The sequence below is a fragment of the Cricetulus griseus genome, chromosome 10, assembly GCF_003668045.3.
Source record: "Cricetulus griseus strain 17A/GY chromosome 10, alternate assembly CriGri-PICRH-1.0, whole genome shotgun sequence".
Taxonomy (NCBI): domain Eukaryota; kingdom Metazoa; phylum Chordata; class Mammalia; order Rodentia; family Cricetidae; genus Cricetulus; species Cricetulus griseus.
Genome location: NC_048603.1, coordinates 8,891,118 through 8,917,181, shown reverse-complemented (window position 1 = coordinate 8,917,181; position 26,064 = coordinate 8,891,118). Strand labels below are relative to the sequence as shown.

The 26,064-nt window shown below is 40.6% G+C and overlaps 1 pseudogene; it reads right to left on the bottom strand.

The window, feature by feature from the left end:
- The window catches only part of LOC113837406, a 40,231-nt pseudogene extending 19,384 nt beyond the window's left edge, over positions 1 to 20,847 (bottom strand).
- Positions 20,848 to 26,064: the final 5,217 nt, after the last annotated feature.

Here is a 26,064-nt window from a genome sequence, read left to right as displayed (position 1 = left end):
TAGTATGACTAATAACAGGAACCACAAGGACTATTTGCTACATGGCTCTTTTAATTAATAATGTTTTTGAGCCATGTGTATTGCTAGTTCAGATATTAAAAATGACCTGTAATTACAACAAAAATTAAATAGCTAAAGAAAATTACATTCTTGTTACATAATTACTTAATTTTTAATAGCTTAATTGCAATCTTCTCTCTTTTACAATTTAACAAGCTATATGATTTCCCATCTAAGTGAAAAATTGATGGAAACTAGGGCAATTGCTTGTTCATTTTTTCTACACAAACATACACACACACACACACACACACACACACACACACACACACACACAACCAAATCAAATAGAACACTACTTAAACTATGGAACAAATGAATTATATTAACATTATAGTTTGTGCTGGCAACCAGCCTCCAAATACATTTCACAAACACGATTTTTATCAAATTACTTTGCTCTTGAATCAACAGCCGTAATTCCTCATCTTGTTGTGGTTTTGTCAAATTTCCCATTGGATGCTTTGTTCTAATTTTGAGGCTATTGTTTCTGTGATTGCATCTTTGTACTTGATAGCAGCTTTACCTGTTAGTACTTAACATTAAGAGCAGTGGAAGTGAGTTCTAGCTCATAGATTTCTGTTCGTTCATATATTACAGTATCTGCTAGCCACTCTGGTGCCACAGTCATCGCTCAACAATATTTTTCTTTGTGTGTCGTGTCCATCTTTCTTCCAGGAAAATAAACTATCCAAATACCTTTTCCTAACTCTTCTGGCTATTAAGTGTGACCATTTGAGGTGAACCAATGAAATAGCATAGCAAAATGGAGGGTCTTCCTGGACTAACTATAGACCCTCTCTTCTGAACTATTCCCCCTTTTTATGTATTTATTTTTGCCCATGAACCAAAAAGTCCTTGACTTAGAAGAGGGAAATGAGGAAGATGATAAGATGTTTGATCTCTGACTACATAGAACAGAACTTGAAAATGGTCCCTCTCAGCAAGTTCCTTTGGGATTACCAAAGGTTCAGTATTGTGGTGCTCAGCCATTCATATATTTAAGGTTGGCTCGGAATTATTCTACCTGGTTAATAAAGATAGCCACCCAAGGCAGGGTTGTGATGACACTTTAATCCCAGCACTCGAGAGGCAGAGGCAGGCAGATCTCTGTGAGTGTGAAGCCAGCCTGGTCTATGGAGTGAAGTGCAGGACAGCCAGGGAGGGCTGTTATACACAGAAACCTGTAAACGAAACAGTCACCTGTTCTATCTGAAACGGTATTTCAAGTACTGTTATAAGTATGTTTACTTTCATCAGTTATTATGTTTGTCTTCTATTGGTGACTAAAATACAGGTGAGCAGATGCATATCCCACTTTCCAGATCCTGTGGGTAGTAAGTCAGTCACGGGATCCTCCTTGGAAAATGCAGAAGATGGTTATAGCTATGTTCTAACCTGTAAGTGGCTTATCTGTTTCCAACTTGTAGAACGCTCTATTTTATCCTTCCCTCTTCCAAAGCACTCAAACAACAATGTACTTTCACATTTTTTTTTTAAAAAAGTATTGTTTGGGGGCTGGAGAAATGACTCTAGAGTTAAGGGCAGCTGCTCTTGCAAAGATCCCAGGTTTGATTCCCAGCACCCACATTGCTGCTCAAAACCTTCCCAACTCCAGGTCCAGGGGATGCAATGCCATCTTCTGGTCTTCATGGCCACTGCAAACATGTAGTGCACATGACCTACATGCAGGCAAAACACTCATACATGTAAAAACAATAAAGAAATAACGTATTAAAAACAAATACAAATGACAGCATCATGTTGCTTACTACACTGCATGGAATGTAATTCAGACTCCTAGGTCTGCCATTAAAAGCCTTTTTATAACACGTAACACACATCTTTCAAGTTTTATATTTTCTTCCCCCTGTAGTTATCCAGCCAAATGACGAGTCTGGATTTTGATCTCTGTTTCTTTGTCTCTGTCTGTCTGCCTCTGTTTCAGTGAGTTTGTGTGTGCCTGTGTGTCAACATCCTCTTTTATTTCTCTGCATGTTGAAATCTTATATTTCTAGTGTAATTGAGTTTTTCTCATTTTATTCCTAATCTCTTTGTTCACCATTAATTATCCTCACCCCTGGATATAGTATGCTCTTGCTTTAAATTTCAAATATTGCCCTCACCCTAGCTGACTCGAAGTCCTCGACGCCATCTTTCTACTAAGCTTTATGGTTGGAAGACATTTTATGATATGATTCACCTTTTACTGAAAAATAACAGCCAAGTGGGCTGGGAGGGCTTATTGCTCAGAATGACTCATTAAAACACTGAGCACGAAAATCTTGGAGAGAAACAGACATAGTACTTTTGGAGGCCCATTTTAGATAAATAAGGAACGAGGAGGCCACAAAGAGAAAATACCCTGATAACATCAAGATATAAACCTTGTATGTATAGACCAAAACCCACTGGTGGTCTGAATATCTGACTAACTGCGTTGGCTAGGAAGGGTTAGATTTAAACTTGCTTTATATGAGTAGACAAACAGGTTCTGTTATTTACATTAATTGGGAAAGAAACAAGGATTTAAAATTATATGCAGTTATAAGTCTTTTCTCAAGAAATAATTATCTGTGGGGATAAAAGAAAATGCAACTGTTACCAGGCCAATCTAAATTTCCCCCAAATCATCTACCACCCTAGAGAATTTTATTAAGTGCCTGCTAGTGAGTCAGGAAGTTGTAACTCTTACAAAGACAGTTAATAAACAAGATAGGCATTTATGTTGGAACCACGGTGTGCATTAAATTTTAATGTTATATTAGCAATTTTTTTCATAGGTCTCAGTAGAATTCCAAGGGTACATAATAAAATTTATTGCTTGAATAATAGTCCTTTTGTAGTTGGCCTAGCTATGATGATTCAGTTATTAAAATTAAATTACATTAGTTCTCCGAAAAAGGGTAAATGGAATGGCAAAAAAAAACTCTTTCTTAGAACTTTTTTTTAATTTGGAGAAGAGACAGGTTGTAAAGCAGGACTAATAGAATCAATAAAACGGAGGCCTTTGGAGATTCCATCAAAAAGGTTTTATGCCATCAATTATGAAACATTTGAATAAGAATAATACTCGCTTCAGACTGGAGAGAGGACTCAGTGGGTTTAGAGACTTGACAGGCAAGCATGAAGTCTGGACATCATCTGGGAACCCATGTTAGAGAGAGTGAGAGGTCGGGGCAGGGAACCCCCAGAGTGAGCTAGCTAACTAGACCAACCAAATTGGCCATCTCAAAGTTCACCCAGAGACCTTGCCTCGTGTATAAGTCACAAAGTGAAGAAGGAAAATAGCTGACGTCAATCTTGGGCCTCTACCCATGGTGCACACATGTGCATGTGTGCCCTTACATACCAGTGTATTATCTTCACACACTGGAACATCTGTATGCATACCAAACACACATTCTTATGCAAAAAAAATAGTGTTATCCATTCCCATTTCCTGTTTGACTGCACTGAATTAAGTAACTCTGTGCTTCATCTCCTTAAGGAAACGGTGGAGACCCAGTACAAGTTTGTAGAACTTTGAGAACAACAAAAATCCATCCTTTTCATAGCTATCTGTTGAACAGTGTTCAAAATTGGATTGCATTTGGTGAGAAAAAAGAATGTTCTTTTTCACTTTTTAATATTTTAATTGATGAACATCACTTCCCTCACTTTCATCTGTGGTGATATTTTATCTATGATCTGATAAAGCTTGCCTGAAGATCAGAGTTCGAAGCTAGACACAGCCTTAGAGGCCAGGCAGTTGTGGTGCACGCCTTTAATCCCAACACTCAGGACACAGAGACAGATGAATTTCTGTTGGTTCAAGGCCACCCTGGGCTAGCTGAGATCGAATTGTTTAAAAGAGAAACAGAGCTCACACAAAGGTGATCTCAGCACTTGGGATCCCACACATTTAATCCCAGCACTAGAGAGGAGGAATCTAAGGCAGGAGACAGGTAGTCTGAGGCAGTCTGAGGAGCAGTGCAGTTGGGAGCAGTCTGAGGTTCGGTGGATGTCCCTTTCGGTCTGAGCATTGGTAGAGGTGAGAGCTCTCTAGCCACTGGCCACTTTGCTTCTCTGATCTTCAGCTTTAACCTCAGTATCTGTCTCTGGTTTTTTATTATCTGTACTTCATTCATCCCACCAGCCACACCCAACTACCCTCCCAGGCCCCCAAAGGTATATTTTAGAAAATAGTTTACAAAGGTGAATTTTCCAAGAAGAAAGGCAAAGGGGGAGGGGAGGAAGAATGGAAGAAGGAAGGGAGGCAGGGAGGGAGGGAGGGAAGAAGGAAGGAAGGAAGGAAAGAAGGAAGGAAGGAAGGAACTTTTGAAGGGGAACTTTATTTAACACAACCAATTTGCAAAAGCATTTCACTAGCTTTTGACTTCATAATGAATGGCACTCTTTCATTGCTGTCAGATATTAATTTATCAGCAGGTTCAGTGTCTATTTCTATATAATGCCAGCCTTTTATGATGAGAAACGCTTGCCAGCAAATCCAACATAAATCACTGTATCATTCTGAATATATATTTCAGAAAGCAAGTATGAGATCATTTTTTAAATTGATCTGAAAAATTATATATACACATACATACAAAAGAAAAAAAAAGGATAGCCCATGCCAAGAGTAGAAGTCACTACCTTTCTATCAGAAAGGACAAGGGCTTCAGAAGCTATCTTTATTCTATCTGGTTTGTCTTGATTTACAATTCTGAGATGTAACCTGGTTTATTACTTGTTCTCCACTCAAATTTTGTGAAGTCTGGTTACAGACTGAATAAGAAGGGACACTGACACCTTCCCGGGATATACTTAGTTAATTTAGACCGACAGACACACACGGGCACACACCCGGACACACACACACACACACACACACACACACACACACACACACACACACGCACACACCCGGGCACACACACACACACACACACACACACGCACGCACGCACGCACGCACGCACGCACACGCACGCACGCACGCACACACCCGGGCACACACACACACACACACACACACACACACACACACACACACAGAAACAGAGAGACAGAGACAGAGACAGAGACAGAGACAGAGAGAAAGAGAGACAGAGAGAGAAAGAGCAATTTTTTGCTCTCAAAGAAAAAGAATACTATAGTTTTGCAAAGGAATAAAGCCAGTGAGATAAAAATATTCAATATATATATATATACATATATATATATAATAAATACATGCAACATATACAATAAACATAGATAATATATACTCATGCTATTAGATTGTATAACATGATAGAGTCTGGCTCGTCCAACAATGACCGTCAACACACTGGAGACACTGAGAACCCAGTAGCTGCCAAGTCTACAAGGCTGGTTGTGACCTGACACTGAAGCCTGGAGAATTCCTGGACAATGGCTGGTTTTCAGCTCCTGCTGAAAGGTAAAAGAATGTACTGGGCATTGCACACACGCAAACAGGAAGTGAAGGTGGGCAAGCAAGCAGCATTGCTTTTCTCTCAGACTTCTTTATGTCTAGGCTCCCACCATAAGGTGTCACCTACTCTGAGGGGATGTCACATGTCCTCAGCTCACCCCTCCCAAAATTGTCTTCACAGATACACCTGTATTATCTGACCCTAGATACAATCAAGTCAACCTAGGAGATTAATCACCACCACAGAAATGGAATGCCGCCGGACTTTTCTTTCTTACCCTCTCCATCTCCATCCTTGTTGTACATTTCTCTCTGGGGTCTCTTTTCCTTTGAATTATGTTGTCAACTTCAAGTCCCCTTCCTGGAACTGTTAGGGGATCCACAGGGATGACCCAAATTAAGAATCCAAGCAGTAGTGGAGAAAATGCCATTGATGCCCTTCCCCTATTATGAGATCGGTGTCTACCTTGGTTACCATTCCTAGAGCCTTCATCCAGTAGCTGTTCGAAGCAGAAACAGGCACCCACAGCTAAGCACTGAACCATACTACTGGAATTCAGTTGTGGAGAGGGAGGAGGGATGAGCAAAGGAGCCAAGCCGGGGCTGGAGAGACCTGCAGAAACAGTGGACCTGACCTAGTGAGAGCATAAAGACCCTAGTCATAAAGCTGTGGAAACAACAATGGACGGAACCAAGCCCTCTGAATGTGGGTGCCAGCTAGGAGGCCAAGACAGTCTCTGGGACCTCTAACAGTGGAGCCAGTCTTCAACCCTAGAGCACAAATGGACTTTGGGAGCCCATTCCCTATGGAGGGATACTATTGCAGCCCAGATGCAGCAAGGAGGGCCTAGGTCTCCCCCAAATGATATGACAGACTTTGAAGGTGGTGGAGGGCCTCATTATCCTTGGAGAGGAGTTGGGGTATGGGTTTTTTGGGGGGGCTTGGTGGGGAACATGGGAGGATGGGAGGGCGAGGTAATGGGGGGAAGGATATGTAAATATGAGTAGTAATTAAAGAATTTAAATAAAAAATCAGAAAAAAAGAAAAAAATAAATCCCCTTCCTACTGTTCTCAGAAAGGTCTGTATAAGAAGGTACCTTTAGTCTCTATTTATTCAAGAAGCCTCAATATTTCCCTTATTTCATTTATTCATTGGTTTGGATCTCTAGGCATGTTCTAAATATCAGCTCTTAGAAAAGCAAAGAGGAAGAAACTTAGGTCAGCATCGTCCTGTGCTAGACAAACTTGACTTGTCCTTTTTTTACTTCTACAGGACTAGAGATATAGTTGACCTAATTCAGAGATAAGGAAGACATTTCAGAGAAACTTGAGAATTTCAGTGCCACACTTTTTTGTCAACACGAAACAAGCCAGGGCCATACAGGAAGAGGGAACCTCACCTGAGAAAATGCCTCATCAGATTGGCTGGTAGGCAGGTCTGTAGGAGTATTTTCTTGATTAATGATTGATCTGGGGGAGTCCGGCCCATTGTGTGAGGTGCCACCTCTGGGAGTGTGTCCTGGGATTGATAAGAAAACAAGTTGGGAAAGTTATGGTTAACGAGTCAGTTAGCAGCATTCTTTGTCCTTCAGTGATCTTTACTCCAGTTCCTGTCTCCAGGTTCCTGAGCAAACTTCCTTCAGTGATGGACTGTGGCAGGGCTATGTAAGCCAAATAACTCTCCTTTTTCCCCCCCTCACAAGTTCCTTTGGGTCATGTTCTTTATCACGGGAATAGAAATCAAATGAGGACATGCATAATAAGAATTGCTGTATTAATGACTCAAGTTTCTGGCCCCAGAGCCTTCGGTCTTTCTTCTGTCGATTGCTTTAACTGACCTACTTTGGAAAGCCCTGTTATCATGTTAAGTCTGACTATGTGAAAGGCCATTGGATCTGTATCCCAACATATGCATTTTATCCAGTGTTGAAGGTCTAGCTTCAACTAGGCAGAATGAGGAGAAAAAATGTCACCCGTGACAAATCTTAGACATATTTTCTCCCAATACCTGCTCCTGAATGAGTTCTACGAAACTGACATTATATAATCCTTCTCAAACCTTGCTTGTCACAGTAAAGATGATAATCTTTAAACATTTTCGTAAGTTGAAGGGAATTCAATAGTAATTCATTGTATTGTAATATAATTCCATCAATTCTTCAGATTCCTTGCATGAATTTTATGGGTGAGACAAAAATAACAACACACAAGTGCGCTGTCCAGTATTTGCTAAGAAGACATCATTCTCAGCTGCTATTGAGCAGTCTTGTCTTGCAGACACTAGGAGTTGAAAGTAGAAATTTATAGTTTCTTTATAAAAACGTCCCATCTAATAACCACACCGAAGCCCAAATCTATACACTCAGTCCCCAAACTTGCAGTAATGTCTCCTTTGTGTGGGGTCCTCCCTGGTACTTGCAATGGCTCTCAACACATCTAAAATAGTGGTGGAAACCCTAGCTCTTAAGATGTTGTTGTTTTATTTTTCCCCTTCTGCCGAAAATAGATTCCGTTCTCATACAAAGCATCCTGATTACAGCTGCCCCTCCCTCCACTCCTCCCAGGTCCTGTCAGCTTCACCTCCCAAGCAAACCTCTTCCACTTGTCTCTCATTAGAAAATAACAGGCTGCTAAGAAATGACAACAAAACATAGAATAAGATAAAACAAAAACCATCACATGGAAGTTGAACAAGGCAAGCCAACAGAAGGAAAAGGGCCCCGAGATTAGTCAGAATCAGGGACCCACTCAGGAGTTCCATAATGATACAAAACTGAAGTCCACTAAATGCACGCATAGGTCCTGGTGCAGACCAGGGTCAGCACTGTGCTTACTGCTGTAGTCTCTGTGAGTTCGTATTGCTTCTCTTATTGGTGTACAAAGCCTTGTTCCTGCATCTCCCATCTCCTCTCACTCTGGCTTTTACACTCTTTCTGCCTCCTCTTCAGTAGGGCTCCCTGATCTCTGAGGGGAGAAATTTGATGGAGACATCCCATTTAGGGTTAAAGTTCTCACATTCACTGTGCACTGTCTGGATGTGGGTCTCTGATTTTGTTCCCATAAAGTGCTAGAGAAGGTTCTCTGATGAAGGCCGAGTGAGGCATTGATATTTGAGTGTCACACATACCGCTGGGAATCCTTTTATCACTACTGTGCTAGTTACGGTTTCTATTGCTGTGAAGAGACACCATGACCGTGGCACCTCCTACAAAGGAAAACGTTGATTGGGGTGGCTTGCTTACAGCTTCAGAGTTTAGTCCATTAGCATCATGGTGGGACATGGCAGCGTGCAACAGCCCTGGTGCTGGAGAAGTAGCTGAGAGCCCTACATCTTGCAGACAACAGGAAGTGGTCGAGACAGTGGGAGTAGCTTGAGCATATGAGACCTCAAAGGCCACTCCCACAGTGACACACTTCCTCCTACAAGTCCACACCTACTCCAATAAAGCTATGCCTCCTAATAATGCCACTCCCTTTTGGGGGAACATTTTCTTTCAAACTACCACAACATTTTTTTTTTAGATGGGTAGTATTTGTTCTTACCCTTGTGAGTATTATCTAGTCTCTTGTTCTTGGCCACCAAAGCGGTGTCAAGTATGGTTTCGATCTCATGGAGTAAGCCTTAGGTCAAATCGGGTGTTGCTTGGTTACTCTCACAAGCTTTGTGCCACCGTTGCCCTAGCTTACATTTCAGGGAGGACTGTAACGATAAATCTTTCTGCCAAAGCCTCCGGAGCCCTGCTGCCATGTGGGTGTTTCCCGCCAGCCTCCAGAGTTCCACCCGCCGCATTAGGGCCCTAAATAACACACAGATTTATATTAGTTTCAAATGCTGCTGGCCAATTGACTAGGTCAGTCTTAATTATCATAAATCTACATGTTTTATAAGACTTATCGAGTATGCCTTCTGCTGGCGTCTTCTTCCTGGAATCACATGGCAGCTCCGTAGAGAAGACAGCAGGAGGAAAGGGAAGAGCAAGAGCATGATTTCCTGCTTATATTCTGAGTCTGCCTGCTATGTCACTTCCTGCCTGGATCACAAGACTTCTTTACTACATTTCCCAGAATCCTCCTCAACTCCTAGTCCTGCCTAACTTTCTTTCTTATTGGCCAACAGTACTTTATTTATCAACCAATAAGACAAACATATACACAGAAGGACAGACTGTAGATCAAAGATTTTGTGGCTGGGTTGGTGTTTACATTTCTCTTTTGGTAGCATGCAGAGTACCTTCCATACCAAAGACAATCGAATGTAGAGATGAAAATTCTAGGTAAGCACCAGACAGACCTCTGCATGTTCAATGAGTTGTGTGAGTATTGTCTTCAGCAATGGGGTCTTGCTCTCAGTTTGTGGAAACAGTCTGGGTTGTTTGTGGATTTCCATGGAACCTCTTTGACTAACAAATCGAATACATGTTAATGTTAGACAGTCCCGATACTGGAAGCTTTGCTTGGTTTCAGGAGATGATCAGTTGGGAATCTGTCTCTCCCATTGTGTTAGTGTTTCTATTGCTGTGTAGAGATGCCATGACCATGGCAACTCTTAGGAAGAAAACATTTAATTGGGGTGGCTCACTTACAGATTCAGAGGTTCTGGGCAGCATTGTGGCTGCCACATATCGGCACATGTTGTGCTAGAGTAGCTGAAGAGTCCTACATTTTGTAGGCAACATAAAGCTGGTTGAGAAACTGGGCATTATCCTTAGCAGAGGAAACCTCAAAGCCTGCACCCAAAGTCACACACTTCCTCCAACAAGACCATATCCATCCCAACAAAGACACACCTCCCAATAGTGCTACTCCCTAAGATATTATAAGAACCAAATACATTCAAACTACCACACTCATTATTTGGAAACTATTAGGATCACCTTCATATAAAGAAACTACTTCCAATTTCCTTAATGTTTTAGTAAGAGTTTATAGTTGACAGATCTTGTATGTACATAATATTTTTGGTAGTATTGAAATGATATTTACCTTTTTATACAAAAATGGATTCACATTACATCATGAAATATTTCTATTTGTATTTATACAATAACACACTTAGTCCCTAGGTTGATCTACTCCCCAAACCTACATAATCAATAACCATAAAAGAGGAGCCAGGTTAATTAGTAACTAGGGAAATATAAATAAATTAGCAAAGAGCTGCTTCTGCACATGTATCAAATAGACAAATTTAAAATTCGTGTGCCATCGATCAAGAGTGATACAAACCGCTGAAGCTCTGTCATTTTCTGTGGATAAGGGATGACATTGCCTCTGAAAAAGTATTGCCACACTATGCAGTGGGACTGCCCTCTACCACGGGCAACAGGCACCCAACACAAATGCACGCATTCTGAGAGAGCCGTATAACAGTGCTTTAAGCTTAAGCAAGTCTCAGCTGTTAAGTGCTTTGGCTGAAGTCCTGCAACTTGGCACACAAGCAAAACTGTAGAGAGAAAACAAAGGGCAGATCAATATATATATATATATATATATATATATATATATATATATCTTTCATAACCTTACACTGTAATCAGACACATAGAGGAGCTTTATTTGTAAAACCAAATTACAAAGAAGCTGAAAGAAAACAATGAGAGAAGAGAGAAGAGAGAAGGGAGAAGAAGAGAGAAGAGAGAAGAAGCTTTCTTTATGTAGCATCACCAAGTCAACCCACTCAACACTTGAGTGAATGTTTTTTTCAAGCTTCTATATATTTCATTGTAAAATGAAAGAAATAGACATAAATGACAAAAGTTTTAAAATGCCGTTTAATGTATACATCTGTGTGTCAATCCCGGGTTCCATTTAAGTATTTTTGAAGAACAAGTTAGACAAGAACTGAAAGCCTGACTTGAAACCAGTGGGTCCTCTGGGAGAATACCCAAGCATCCTTGATTTCCACTTCTTACCATGTCTGTAACTATTGTAGCTGAAGATGCCAACCCGATCCCTTCACTCACAAAGCTCAGTGTGAATGATCTTGTCAACCCCCCAGCCTGATTTTCTGGGAATAGAGAATTCTCCACAGACATCAAAAACTAGGCGGAAGGCTGTAAACATACAGGAAACCTACTAGGAGGCAAAAGTCAGACACTCTTAAGGTATAACCAAAGTTCATCATACATTCGTAAAAAGGAAAGAGGGCTGAGGAGTTTCCTCAGTGGTTAAAGTGCTTGCTGCCCAAGCAAGAGGAACAGAATTTGGATGCCCAAACCACACATAAATGACAGTGATCAGGTAGCTGGCTTCTATTCTGCCCTTGGAAAGCAAAGCTAGGGGGATGCCTTGATCAAGTAGGCTTGCAAGAAGAACCTTAACCACAAGCTGTGAGGTTGAGAGAACCTGCCTCAAAGAATAAGGTAGAAAAGTGATGAGGATTCCTGGGATCAACCTTTGGACTACACATACACATGCATGCATACCTGCACAAGTGTCCAATGGGCTATTTGGGGATATTTAGATGTGGCCTTTTTGAAGGATGTGTATCACTGAATGTGAGCTCTGAACGTTTAAAGATTAACCATCCAAAGCCCACTCTCTCTGCTTCCTGCTTACCATTTCAGATGTGAGCACTCATCTTCTTGCCCCGATACCATGCAGGCTTTGATGGCAAGATTCCCTGTCCTGATGGACTCATATCTTTCTGAAATTGTGAGCCCAAAGAAATTCTTTCTTCTGCAAACTGCTTCGGTCATGGTGTTTCATCCCAGCAATAGAAAGATAACTAATGCCCACATTAACAGTGTCTGCAAATAAATGATGGCCCCATACCACATTGAAGTCTGATGAATGTACCTTTTAACCATAAGCAACCTGCAAACACACTAATCCTCAGAGGAGTTGGGTTCAGCATCCAGTACCCTGGCCCAGTCTGTGGAGCCTTAGCTGTGTCATGCCCAGTCTCCCCCCTTCTCTCTCTCTCTCTCTCTCTCTCTCTCTCTCTCTCTCTCTCTCTCTCTCTCTCTCTCTCTGTGTGTGTGTGTGTGTGTGTGTGTGTATATGTGTGTGGTGTGATTTAAGTGAAATGATGCCACTTGGGCTTAATTAGAGATTCAGATGAATTCGAGGAACTTATTCTGTACTGAATTGATAGTTATGGCAGCAACAGTGTCCCTGAAATTAGGTCCAAGTGAGGGAACTAGTTATAATGGCAGAAAATACAGATGGAAACTCCTCCTAGGAAACCCTCTTGTATCCCACTATAGTTCTGCCTCAGGACCACATTACATTAATATTCAGGTACCAGGGAGTCAAGAGCCTGTTTCCCGGCTTCCCCACATCCTCTTAACAGATGCCTAAAGCAGTAAGACTAACTGTTCATTCATCCAAAACATTTTGTTTGAATTATGTCTTCTTGGATGGCCTACTTATTTGTATTTTATCTCTCTGAACTTGCTTCTTCAAGACAACAGTCAACTTAAATAGATTAACATCCTTCTTAAGCTGCATTCTCATTCACTCTTCAGAAAATAATGACTAGATAAAAAGCTGCTGATTGAGGAAGACTTAATTCTTTTTAAAGATATGCACACTAACCCTCAACTAACTCTCTAACACTCTCCAGGCCATACACATACACAAGAGTATTGCGTAAGGCAAATCCGACTCTATATTTTTAAGAAAAAGATAACACACAACATTAGTTGATCTGGGGGGAGTTGTGGATGAGTATTATCCAGATACAGGACAAAACAATGTAAAAGATTTAATGTTAAAAAATAGATTTAATGAAAATATTATTTTAAAATGAATAGTTCTGTTTGCAATAAGCTTTCTGTAATTCTGCAGACAAGTTACTTTTCATTCTCTGTTTTTCTATGATTAAGAATTAATTCCAGAATGATCTTTTTGCTTCTGACACTTCAATCTTTCTGCAGTATCCTTATCTGACAGAAGATGTCAGGCTTACAGCTCAAATGGAGTCTATATCCCTCTCCTGAGTAGCCTAATACAAGTTTCAAAGATACATACATAGTTGAAAGCCATCAAAATTTCCCGAAACTTAAATAACTGTTGCAGGTTTATCAGTATATTACTTATTGAAGTGAAATGTGATTGGTCATTGAGCCCTTACCTGGTTATTTCTGCATAGCTGAAATCAAACTAGTTTGAGACAGAAGAAGCATACAGTTGTGGAATTGAAAGAGCCTTGGAGTTCTGAAGTGTAGCCCTGCACTATCTCTATCTGAATTTATTTTCCATATGAAGGGGATGCAAAATTTTTAGTACAGTGTCATTCTCATGTTTATGTATTCATCAGTCTTTCATAGAATACAACATGTGATCTTGGCAATGAGATAATTGGACAGGACAGAAAAGTCAAAACTATATAATAGACACAACCCCAGCCTTCTGTTATGAACTGAATTGTGACTTCCCTCTTTAAAACCAAAAATGATATATTGAAGTCCTAACCTCCAAGGTCCCTCTAGGTATAAATAATTAAAATGAGTTCATACTAAGAGACAATGGGGGCTATGTCTTTATAAAGAAAGGGGATACACAGGACCATGTGGCCATGTGACGATGGAGGCTGACATCAGAGTAACAAATCTATAAGCCAAGCAGTGTGTAAGTGTCCTACACGTATCAGAGTTGAAAAGGCAAGGCAAGAATCTCCCTGAAAGGCCTCAACGGGAACACTGCTCCTGTTGTCACCTTGATTTCACTCTTCCGGCCTCCAAAATTGTGAGGTAACACATTTCTGTTCCAGTCACCCAGTCTTTGCTACTTCTTTTTGGTAGTATTATGGATCTAGTGTTGTCACCAAGATTTGGACAAGACAGATAATAAAAATTCTTCTGAAATAAGTGCAGTCGAGTGCTGTGAAAATATGGAACAAATGGAGCCCAGATAGTATCTTCCTGAAGAAAATGATCACTGCTCCAAACACAGAAATGACCAATTAGTGCCCATGTAGAGAGCTGTGCAACACTAGAAATATTGATAAGTCGAGGTCACTTAATAATATGCATATAATATACATATAATTATCCACTGCCCAGCTCAAATTTTGGTCAACAGTCAAAAATATCATTAGTTGTAAATCGCAGTCCAGATATTTTCTTGTGTTAGATTTAATGTGTAATTATTTTTATTCTCCTGTATCATATCACTAAGAAGAAAATCTTCCATACCTTTAGTTACTAGAGAAACCTCTTTGTAGTGGGAACCTAAAATTCCACTGAGCTTTTCTGTTTTCCCTCCTGGGTTCCCATCCTTCTGAATCCTGACCTCTCCTTCCACTCAATCCCAGTCAGTGCTTCCTTCTAGTTGTATCCCCTTTCCAACGGTCCCTGATTTGATCCCATTTCTGCTGGTTGACCTGCGACCTGCTCATTGCACACACCTGGTAATGAACTCCTCGGGCGATCACCCGGGCTTTTGACTTCCCACTACCCCATCTTTGCTTCAAGGTTCTGATCTTTGTTCTGAGTTTCTATTCTTTGCCAGACTTCCCACCATAGTGGTAACTTCAGCTACCTCGGTGAAATTCTCCAGAAGACTAAACTAAGAAGGGTACCACTGGGCACTGGTCTAGGACATGGGTATCCATGAGATCTCTTCCATTAGCATCCTTTCCTGTTATTTTAGAACTTTATACATGATCTGCATCACTACTGCTCCTCCTTTACCATCTCTAACTTCTCCCATGTTCCCCCAACTCCTTCCTAATTTCATAAACACTTTCCTGTAATTACCAATGTTATACACACATGCACAGCATGTACACGCAACGCACACTGTACATGTGTCTGGCATTGACCACTTTGGATTGGACAACCTAGGTAGGTGTTTGTCTCCAAGAAAATGGCTTCATCCTCTAGCAGAAGCTGGAGATGCAATTTCCACAGCCACATTAGCGCGGCAGCTGGTCCAGAAGCCAGCCGACAGCTCTCACTTCTAGTGGGCCACACACTCACTTGTATAGTAATTGCTATCAGTAGTTACCATGGTGGACAGTATTGCTCCCAGTTGGAGAATTCTTGTTTGTTTTTGGTTTTTGGTTTTTCGAGACAGGGTTTCTCTGTGGCTTTGGAGGCACTGTCCTGGCACTCGCTCTTGTAGACCAGGCTGGCCTCGAACTCACAGACATCCACCTGCCTCTGCCTCCCGAGTGCTGGGATTAAAGGCGTGCGCCACCAACGCCCGGCTGAATTCTTAAATCTAATTTAAGTTGAGAAGAATATTAAAGGTGTCTTAGAAAAATCTTAGACAGAACTTTTTACAGACCCTCCCCATGACACTTGGAGAGTATACAAATCAGAATTGTATTTTGGGCATTGTGTACATTTAGCCCACACAACACTATATTCTTATTGCTTCCTTTTCCTCCTCACCCAGAAGTAGAAAGCTATTCATACAAGCTCATTAAAAATGAATTAGTTGTGACACTGAAAAGACAAAAGGGTGAATGATTGAGAACTCAAAGTAATATTATACAAACTTCGAAAAGTGATTACAAAGATCTGGGACGATCTGACAAATATTTTCTCTATAAAACAAAGAGGAAAAAGTAGAATGCAGAATTGATAAGCATATCAGCTTCAAATCAGGGTGCAAAATAGTGTGACCATATAGATGCTACAAATAATAGCTCTTTTTTTTCAAAAGGACACATTGCTTTTCATATCAGACTAAAGATCATTTTCATTTGTTCTGTTATATTTTGACCCATTGTGTAATTGCCAAGTTCTCTTTGGCTACTTTGCATTTGCACATGTTCTTCAGTATCTTTGGAATGCATTTTAATGTATTCTATAACTAGAAAATTAATCCATTCAATCCAAGTGCTCAATTCTCTAAGTGTTCTGTAATACTCCTAACAATATACCTAGCCTACATATAGTAATAAAATATCTAGAGAAGGACTGACTCATTCACCATCTTGGTAAGGCACCTTACCTTCAAGGCACATTCCCTTGGTCATGCCCTCTTGGTTCCTTTGCATTGACTTGGGTTGTCTCCCTCTGTACATATGTAGTTAACAGGACGGGGTACAGGAAATTACCTATTTCTTTTCTCCTCAGCTGGACACTGAGGAGATTGAAAAATGAATCAAGTCTTATTTTTAATTATGTTTTATTTTTTGAGATTATGTAATTGCATCATTTCCCTCCTTTCCTTTCCTTTACTCGTTGGGACTGGGCTCTACAACTTTGCCTCTTGATTGGTTGTTTTCTGTAGTTGTTTCCGTCTGTTGCATAGGCAAGTTTCCTTGTTGAGGGTTGAGGAATACACTTATCTGTGGATACAAGGACAAATCATTAGAATGCAGTTAGGGATTATGCTCACTCAGGAAAGTAATGGCTGTAAGTTCTCCTCCGGGATCCCTGATTGGCTAGGCCTGGTAGGTTTCCTGTATGGTCATACCACCATGAATGTATTTGCTCTTCTCTGATCTTGAGAGCTAAGTGAGGCCTAGTCTGTTTAGTACTTGGATGGAAGACTGTCTTATTTCTTCTTGTTACCCTTAAATAGAAAAGTGTATCTAAGTGCTGAAGAGACAGCTTGGTGGTTAACAGCACTTGCTGGGTTTTCAGAGGACCCCAGTTTGCTTCCCAGAACCCCCGTGACAGCTCACGGGGGTCTGTATCACCACAGACAGGTTATTGGACTTCCTTCTCTGGCCTAGTTCACCAGCCACAAATGTGGTGCGAATACACACCTTCAGACAAAACACTCCAGCACATTAATTTTAAAATTCAATCTATGAAAATTGATCTAGTTTCCAAGAGAGAGTGGATGCTAGATGAAGGGAGGAAACAGATGGAGAGAGAAACGGGAAGGAGAGAGGGCAACATGAGAGATTGGTGTTAGTGGGAAATAAATCGGTTTGTATATGCAGATGTGATTAGATTCGAGCTTCCAGCCATAGGAAAAACAATGTTATAGGGCTTTCAAGGGGCTGGCACTTATTCCCTGGGATGCATTAACTTAGAGCTTATTAAACTGAATATCCAACACTATTGTCCTACTATGATTCATCTTTATCCAGAACAGTGCAAGTAGTGAGGCATCATTCTGAGACCTTAATTACCTCTTATGAGTAGTAAAAGAGATGTTTTGAAGATAATTTCTGCCTCTGCGGATAACAAACTACAGATGTTTTTTTATTATCATTATTATTCACAGCAGATAGAAAAGATGGAGTTTAATGATAAAAAAATATTACCCACAAATTCTCATTTTAGAAGTTAGGACCTGGTGGCTTTTGGGTGTTGCATGCACAAGAAGAAAAAAACATATATGTGTACTGTCCCTCCCTCTCTCTCTCTGTCTTTCTTTACCTATTCCCCTTTCTCCTCTACCCTTACCTCTGTGTCACCTCTAAGCAATATGTAATATTTTCTCCTCCATTTAATGAATATTAGTCTTAATGATGAGGGGGTGGTGCTGCTGATTTGTGATCATACCATTCTTGAATGAATGAATTAATAAAAGCAAATGAAGACATGAAGCATCTGCAGCCTCAAATAAGTACATGGTACAAGACCTGAGCCCTGTGTAATAATAACTCCTGTCCTATTATCAATTGCCAATTCCTGTACTTTCCCCCCATGTAGTCAATAGACTTACTAGATATCAGGCATGGTTCAGCAAGGTAGGACAAGACAATCCCAATTTCTCTGTGTTTACATCTGTAAATTGGTTGGTTTTTAAAATTTTTATCCATTAAATTTGTTCCGTGGAATATTATATGAATATATGTAAACAAAGAAAGGAAAACAGGGCAATCAAAGTGTAAACCCCAATGTGAGGCTCCATGACTTTAGAATTGCTATTCTAAAGTCTAAAGTCTACGATATCTAGTCATTAGGCCAGTCTGATTTAACTGTGTAACTCTTTGTTGTTGTTTTCTTTTGTTTATTATCTTGAAAGTTCCTTGTTGGAGCCCACTCCCTATGGTGGTATATCATGTTCCTTGGCACAGGGGAAAGGGGCTTGGTACTGCCTCAATTTGATGAGCTGGGCTTTGTCGATCCCCAATGGGAGCCCTTAACCTTGGGAGCAATAGATGGGGAGGGCTGGAGGGGAGGGGAGGGGTCGGAGGGAGACCTGTGGTTGGAATGCAAAATGAAATTTAAAAAAAATTAAAAATAACCCCTTACAATAAAGTTTTAATTAGTTTTGAAAAAAGAGAGATTGGAAATTATGATTTAAGTGAGATTGTATTTACAAATGTGATTTCTTTGAATGCATTGTTGTATTTCAAGACAAAGAGCTCTTATTGAGGAGACGCTTGAGATGGATCAACCATGCAGGGTATTTGTATACCCATCGATTCTATATCCAAGCATGTCTAGTTTACCACTGACTCATAATCTTTACTTGGGTTACAAGTCCAGGTGAAAACTGCCCTTCAGTTTAGATTTGTTTTTCTATTTTATCATCTACATTGTTGTACCTCTAACTGTGCCAGAGGAATCTTAACTCTGTTGCCAAAACCTTTATTTTATTCTCAGCACTTGTCTTAGTTAGTTAGTGCTCTATTGCCGTGAAGAGACACCTTGACCAGAGCAACTCTCATAAAGGGAAACATTTCATTGGGATTGGCTTTCAGTTCGAGAGGCTTAGTCCCTTACCATTGTGGCAAGAAGCATCCAAAGCCATGAGTCTGTGGAGCCACACCTATTCAGCTCACCACAGCCCTTTCACACCATAAGACCTTGTACTGTCTTAAGACCAGGCACGACTCAACTTCTTTTCAACAATACTTTGCTCCTCAAAACTATAAAATAAGGGGCTGGAGAGATGGTTCAGTGATTAGGAGCACTTCCTTCTCTAAAAGGGGACACAAGTTCCTTTCTTAATACTCATTACAGGTGTCTCACAACTGCCTATGTTTCTAACCTCCAGAGCATCCAGCATCCTCCTCTGGCCTTTGTGTGTATACCCATACACACATAATAATATTAAAATATATGTTATGAAAAAGTTGAGTCTTTGAGAGGTTTTATAATTTGTCCAAGATAAATCTTTGTGACAGGTCATACTACCATGAGAGATAGAGTCCAGAATATGATCAAGGGTTTGTTTGACCTAAAGACACACCACCTATTTCACTAACTTTGCAACATCTGTGTAGACTCCTCTTAATTGTGTGACGTTGTCGAGCTCTGTAGGTAAGCTGGCAGCATTTGCATGTCCCATTCAAAGACATGCGATTTACATGTTGGTTCTGTGGATCCTTCTAAAACCATACTGCAACTTTTTAAACTATGTTTCCAACAATTCCCCAGTTTCTCTGAGAATTTACTAGTATTTGGGATTCTCAACTCACTACCAGGATTTTATAAATGAGTAAAAGATCTGAAAAAGAAAATACTTCACTAAAGAGAATATTGAAATCATTAATATATGTGCATAGGGGTATGCAGCCCTATTAGTCATCAAAGGAAACAAATTAAAATTACAACAAGATGTGGCTGTACCACCAGAACAGTTGGAATTTAAATTGATGAGGTTTTTAGAGTACTTCTAAGTATTTTATGTCACTAGCGAGAATGTAAATTTGCCCTTTTAGTAAGGAAAAAGTGTTACAATGTCTACTGTAGCTAATTATTGACCAAGAAACAATAAACTTCAGTATGGCTAATAAAAGTTAGTGCTTATACCCACTTGCAGTCATATAAAAGTGCCCGTGGATATTTTACCATGGAATACAACCAAGCAAAAATGACACTTGTTGAAATTCACGAAATCCTTAAAAGAATAGATATTAAATTCCGCACACTGCTGTGGAAGGCCAGGGGTCTTTGCACTGGATCATTTTGTCCCTCCACCTTGTTAACTTTACATGGGAGAACTGGGAAAGGCAACAAAACTTCCCCAATGCATCCCTGTAACTGGAATCATGAATCAAAACAATCTCTGCCCCTTATTGAATGCTGGTTTCTCACTTAATCACCAGTCATCACTAAAGATTAAAAAAGTAGACAATTTGGGTCTATTCTTTTCATTTTCTTTCTTGCTGCTTCCTTTTTGCTGATTACTGTGTAACAAAGGTTGTGGGGAGGGGTAAAGCCAAATTTGTGACCTGGAGGGTTAGTAAAAAACCTTGAAAAGAAAAGGACAAAAGAACGCCTAAAATGAATACCTCAATGACACCTTTCAAATGTCTTTCTTCCCTCTAAGGGTTTTGTGATTTCCAATGAAGATAGGGAAGTAAATGAGGCTTCAGGGTGTACGGGACAATGTGAGGTGATTCGTTACAGTTTTTACCGAAATTAATGGCAGTTGGCTTTTGCAGGCTGTCTGAAAATGCTAATTCAGACACAGGACCATCTGCAGCGATGCCAACTGAGCCCAGTACTGAGATGAGCGTGTTTGTTCTTCTGGTTCCTACCTCAGCTATAAACATCTTTTCACTCTGTGCTAGGAAGAAACTAAGCACTCCCTCTTTTGAAACTGACTAAAAACGGATCAAGAAACTAGTTGACTTGCTCCTAAGCAGCTAGTTCTCCCTTCTTTTATGCCCTCCTTAGAAATACTCTGTGAAAATGATTCAGTTGGTGAATAACTTCAGTAGAAACCCCTGACTCGTGGGTCTTCTGTTATAATGGTCGTAGTTTCTGTGTTACAGTGTGACCCGGGACGCTGAAGATATTTGCAGACAAAATCACAGTGTGTGTAAGCCATGATGAGGTGGAACCCTAGAGAGAATGCTTACGGGTGTCTCCTATATATGAAGGGACCAGCTCCCCATTTTGGCAGCCATAACAGCTGAACACGTGCTTGTCTGACCTTGTCTTGGTCACTAGGAGGTCAGATGCCTGCCTCGTGGCAAGGAACCAGTCAGAAGTTAGCTGGCGGTGCTATGCTTTATGGTTCTGGGTGTGCTTTACGGACAAGCACACAGCAATGATGTGCAGAGCATAGCAACCACCCTGGGAGGGCCTATGGGCCATAACAACCAGTTGACCAATCAACACAGGGCAAACCCTCCAAGCCTGGAGGCACACCAATCCTGAGCCTGTGCATACCCCTAGACACTCACTCCCCTTACGCTGCCCTATAAGATCTCTATGCAGATGCTTTGAGCTGTCTTTCCTAGCCATCCGCCATGATGGATGGATGGAAGGCCCGAGCTAACATGGGGTTAGCTCGTTAAACAACTATAACAAAGCTTCATGCAGTTTGCATCAAGCTTTCAAATCTGCCTGGTGATTGGGGTGACCGGGGTCCTGGGCTGAGATCCTGGAGGCCTGAGCTTCCCGGGAACTTACATTTATACACTTTCTATATCTATATATATTGAAAACTTAACAGCCTCCCCTAAGCACTGGCTACATGGTGTCAGATAACTCATCACTGTTCTTGGCATACCATTGTACACATTACTAAGTGCAGTCTTTTAAAAGCCTGTGATTGGTCAAGCTATGATACATAGTTAGGCAGGTCAACTATAGCTTTCATAAAGACTGAGCCACTTATTCTTCATTAGAGAAGCCAGAAGGCTGTATTTCTAACACAGTGCCTATATGATTAACTCATTCACCTCTAAGCAAAATATTATTACAGATAGAAGACACTTGTGCTTGTCTGACCTTGCCTTGGTGACTAGGAGGTTAGATGCCTGCCTTGTGGCAAGGAACCAATCAGAAGTTAGCTGGTGGCGCTATGCTTCACGGCACTAGGTGTGCTTTATGGACAAGCACACAGCAATGACGTGCAGAGCATTGCAACCACCCTGTGAGGGCCTATGGGCCATAACAACCAGTTGACCAATCAACACAGGGCAAGCCCTCCAATCCTGAGCCTGTGCGTACCCCTAGACACTCCCCTTACACTGCCCTATAAGATCTCTATGCAGACGCTTCCAGCTGTCTTTCCTAGCCATCCGCATTGGTGGGTGGATGAAAGACCCGAGCTAACCTGGGGTTAGCTCGTTAAACAACTATAATAAAGCCTCATGATGTTTGCATCAAAAAAAAAAGACACTAGAATATGCACATATCTGAAGTATTTATTCTATGGACTCTATGGTTTTTACATCAACTTGACACCAGCTACACTCATCAGAGAGGAAGGACCCTCAATTGAGAACATGCCTCCATGAGATTGGACTACAGGCAAGCACATAGGGGATTTTTCTGAACTGGAAATTGATGTGGGAGGGCCAGGCTACTGTGGGTGGTGCTATCCCTGGGCTGATGGTCCTGAGTGCTATAAAAATGGAGGCTGGGCAAGCTAAGAATGCAAGCCAGTCAGCAGTGTTTCTCCGTGGTCTTTTCATTATCTCCTACCTCCAGGTGCCTGCCCTGCTTTGAGTTCCTGCTCTGATTTCCTCCAGTGATGAAAAGTGATATGGGAGTGTAAGCAAAGCAAAGCCTTCCCTCTACAAATTGCTTTTGGTTATGAGGTTTCATCACACCAACAGTAATATCAAAAGATATTCTTTCCAAAACAAACAAAGATTCTTTCCAAAATAAAGCAAGAAAGTAAACATTATGATTATAATCTTATCAGTAGAAGGTAAATAGATAGTAGGTGGACATATAGATAGATAGATAGATAGACAGACAGATAGACAGATAAATCTATACTTCACTCTATTTTCTTAGTTGTGCCCACTTTTACTGCTGTTCTTAACTTTCTTATAATTTTATTCCTCCAAGGGATAATGAGTATATTGTAACCCTCTTCACCATTTTCATATCTATTTAGAGTGCATAAGTTTGATTTTCTGATGCCTTCATTTCCCTCTTTTCATTAAAAATTCATAGCTTCGACTGAGGGTAGAAACACTACTACTGCTCAGAGATAATTAATTTTTTTTTTTTTTGGTTTTTTGAGACAGGGTTTCTCTGTGTAGCTTTGGAGCCTATCTTGGCACTCACTCTGGAGACCAGGCTGGCCTCGAACTCACAGAGATCCACCTGCCTCTACCTCCCGAGTGCTGGGATTAAAGGCGTGTGCCACCAACGCCCGGCTACAAAAATTCTTTTAAATGGAGAAAATTCTTTGTTTTCTTTATCTGTTCTGCTTTTAGTTATCTTTTCCAATAAAAGTTCTTACTAGATGAAGTGATAAATAGGTCACCATGATTATTTGAATACATAAAAGTTTCAAGGAATGAAATAATTGATTTCTCGCACATGCACATATGTGCACATATGTGTACAAAATAAATAAACAAGTAAATAATGTAAAACATGAAATAAAATGGGAGCTCTATCAAAGGATTGTTCCCGCAAGTTGAGATAATTAAGTCATTTTTACCTAATTTTAAAACCAAATTTTGCATACTGAGTTCAAAATGTTTAATTAATTCAGGCCTTCTCTTGTTTTTGCAAGGGTGAAATTTGGTATCTCATGCTGGCATGCTCTTTCATTTACTCTAAAACGTTCTTAATTTAGGGTGGGGATATGATGTTGCTTTACTTTCTTGTCCTGCCAGGTCCCAATGCCCCTCAGCTCCAAATAAACACACAAAGACTTACATTAATTATTAAACTGTTGGCTGATGGCTAAGACTTCTTATTTTGGCTAGCTCTGTCTTAATTATTAACCTATTTCTATCAATCTGTGTATTTCCACATGGTCTTGGCTTACTGGAGAATGCCTGGACCTGTTACTCCTTTTGGCGGCTACATGGTGCATCTCTTTGAGGCACCGCTCTCCCAGCCTTCTCCTGGTCTCCTAACCCTGCCTGTCTTCCAGCCTCTGTTTCCTGTCTTCCACTGTTTGGCTATTGGCCAAACAGTGTTTTATTCATCAACCAATAAGAGAAATAGATATACAGAAGTACATCCCCCATCAATATGGCTCAGTCCGATGGTTGGCTATACAAGCATGAGAAACTAGGCTTGTCCCCAGATCTTACTCTTAAAAAAAAACATCATACATGCTCTAATCCCAGTCCTGTGGAGGATTAAACTGAGAAGTCCCCAGGGTTGCTGGCCAATCAACACAGCTGCTTTGCAAGTTTCAAGCCAATGAGAGACTGTGGAATAAGGCGAGGAACAGGATGAGGGTGAGGGGAGCAAACTCCATAGACGCCTGGACTGACCAATTCAGATACCACCCAGGACCACATCCAGGGCATTAAGTTGGCCCACGCCAACATCTCACCCACCTGTGAGTTACTCGAGTACATGAAGGGAGCAGTATTGTGGAACCATAGGTGCGGTATCTCCATAACTAGGGTAAGAGCAAGATATCCGAGAAAAGTTTCAGTGAAGGTCCAGTGTTGATGGTGCACTGGAAGCCAGAGGCCTTCAACCAGACCAACAATTTATTGCCCTGAACATTTACAAGTAAAGCTCTTTGGGTAAAAGTATATACTGCATGATATACCACAGACCCCAAAGCCATTATAACAAAAGCATATATGAAAGAGAGAGACAGGAAATAAGGAAGAGCAAAATGTTTTTCTTTTCTTTTTTAATTTCCTTATTGTGGGGGTTTACAGGGGTAGAGGGCAGACATAGAAGGAAGGACAGAGAAATGAATGGGATTGGTGCATTGTGTGAAATTCCCAAAGAATCAATTGAAAACAAAAATTCTTACAGGTTTGTACAAGCTTTTCTTTTTTTAACATTTAAAGCACAAGTTCCATTTTGATTCATAAAATTTTAGCATTCATTTGGATGTTCATGAATTGGCAAGCTACAGTTCTCTGGCTTAGTTTGGAGTGCGGCTGGTTTTTGTCAATTCATCCTCATTGGAACACAGCCATCCTTTGTTTGTGAGCTGTCTATGGCTGCTTTGCAGTGAGCAACACAGTTTACTGTTTATGATGAAGACCGTATGGCCTGCAGAGCCCTAAATGTTTACTATCTGGCCATTCATTTGAATGACAAACATTTGCAACCCATAACATAAAAATACTATTTAATGCATGGTGCATTTCTGGAACATTACCGAGTAGTAAAATCCTTTGCTATGATGCTGTGTGCGCCCCCCCATACTTTATAATAATACTTTCCCATATAAAAAAGAACATTTATCTTCAATGATAAATTTAAGTACATTTACAACAGTGCTCTACTTTGAGTCTACCAAAAAAAAGTTAACTAGCTATTGGAATTAACTAGCTTTTCTATATAAAACATAGAACCATTAGAGGAAGGAAATGCAGATAGTTATGGTTGTGGGAAGGTGTACTAAGGAACAACCTTGGGATCAAGTCCTGAAAGAGCAGAGTGAGTGAGACAGACATAGAACTTGTCCTCTCAGCATAACAGCTGGCCATAACTCTAAGACTTAGTTTGCTAAATAGTCATCGATTCTCCATCAGAGTTGGCCAGGAAGGATTCAGGAAGTTCTGAAATGAGTCATCTGGTAACCAGTAGTGGTCCTCCATTGCTTATCCACGTCTTTGTTCCTGTTGATGTTCAGTCAGTTACTCTGGTCAAAGTGGTAACTCTTCATTGGTGACACCTTGATACAAGGAGCTTCAAATGCCCAGGCATCAGTAAGAGATTTACTTTGTCTCCTGACTGAATTAGTCTCCCTCTGGGAGCCAACACTCACAGGCCTAAAACCCCAGAGAGGTAGGCATAAAGGCTAATCCATTCAGTGAGACAATACGTTAGCTTGAGCAACAGCTATTTGCTTGAATGAGTAACCTTGA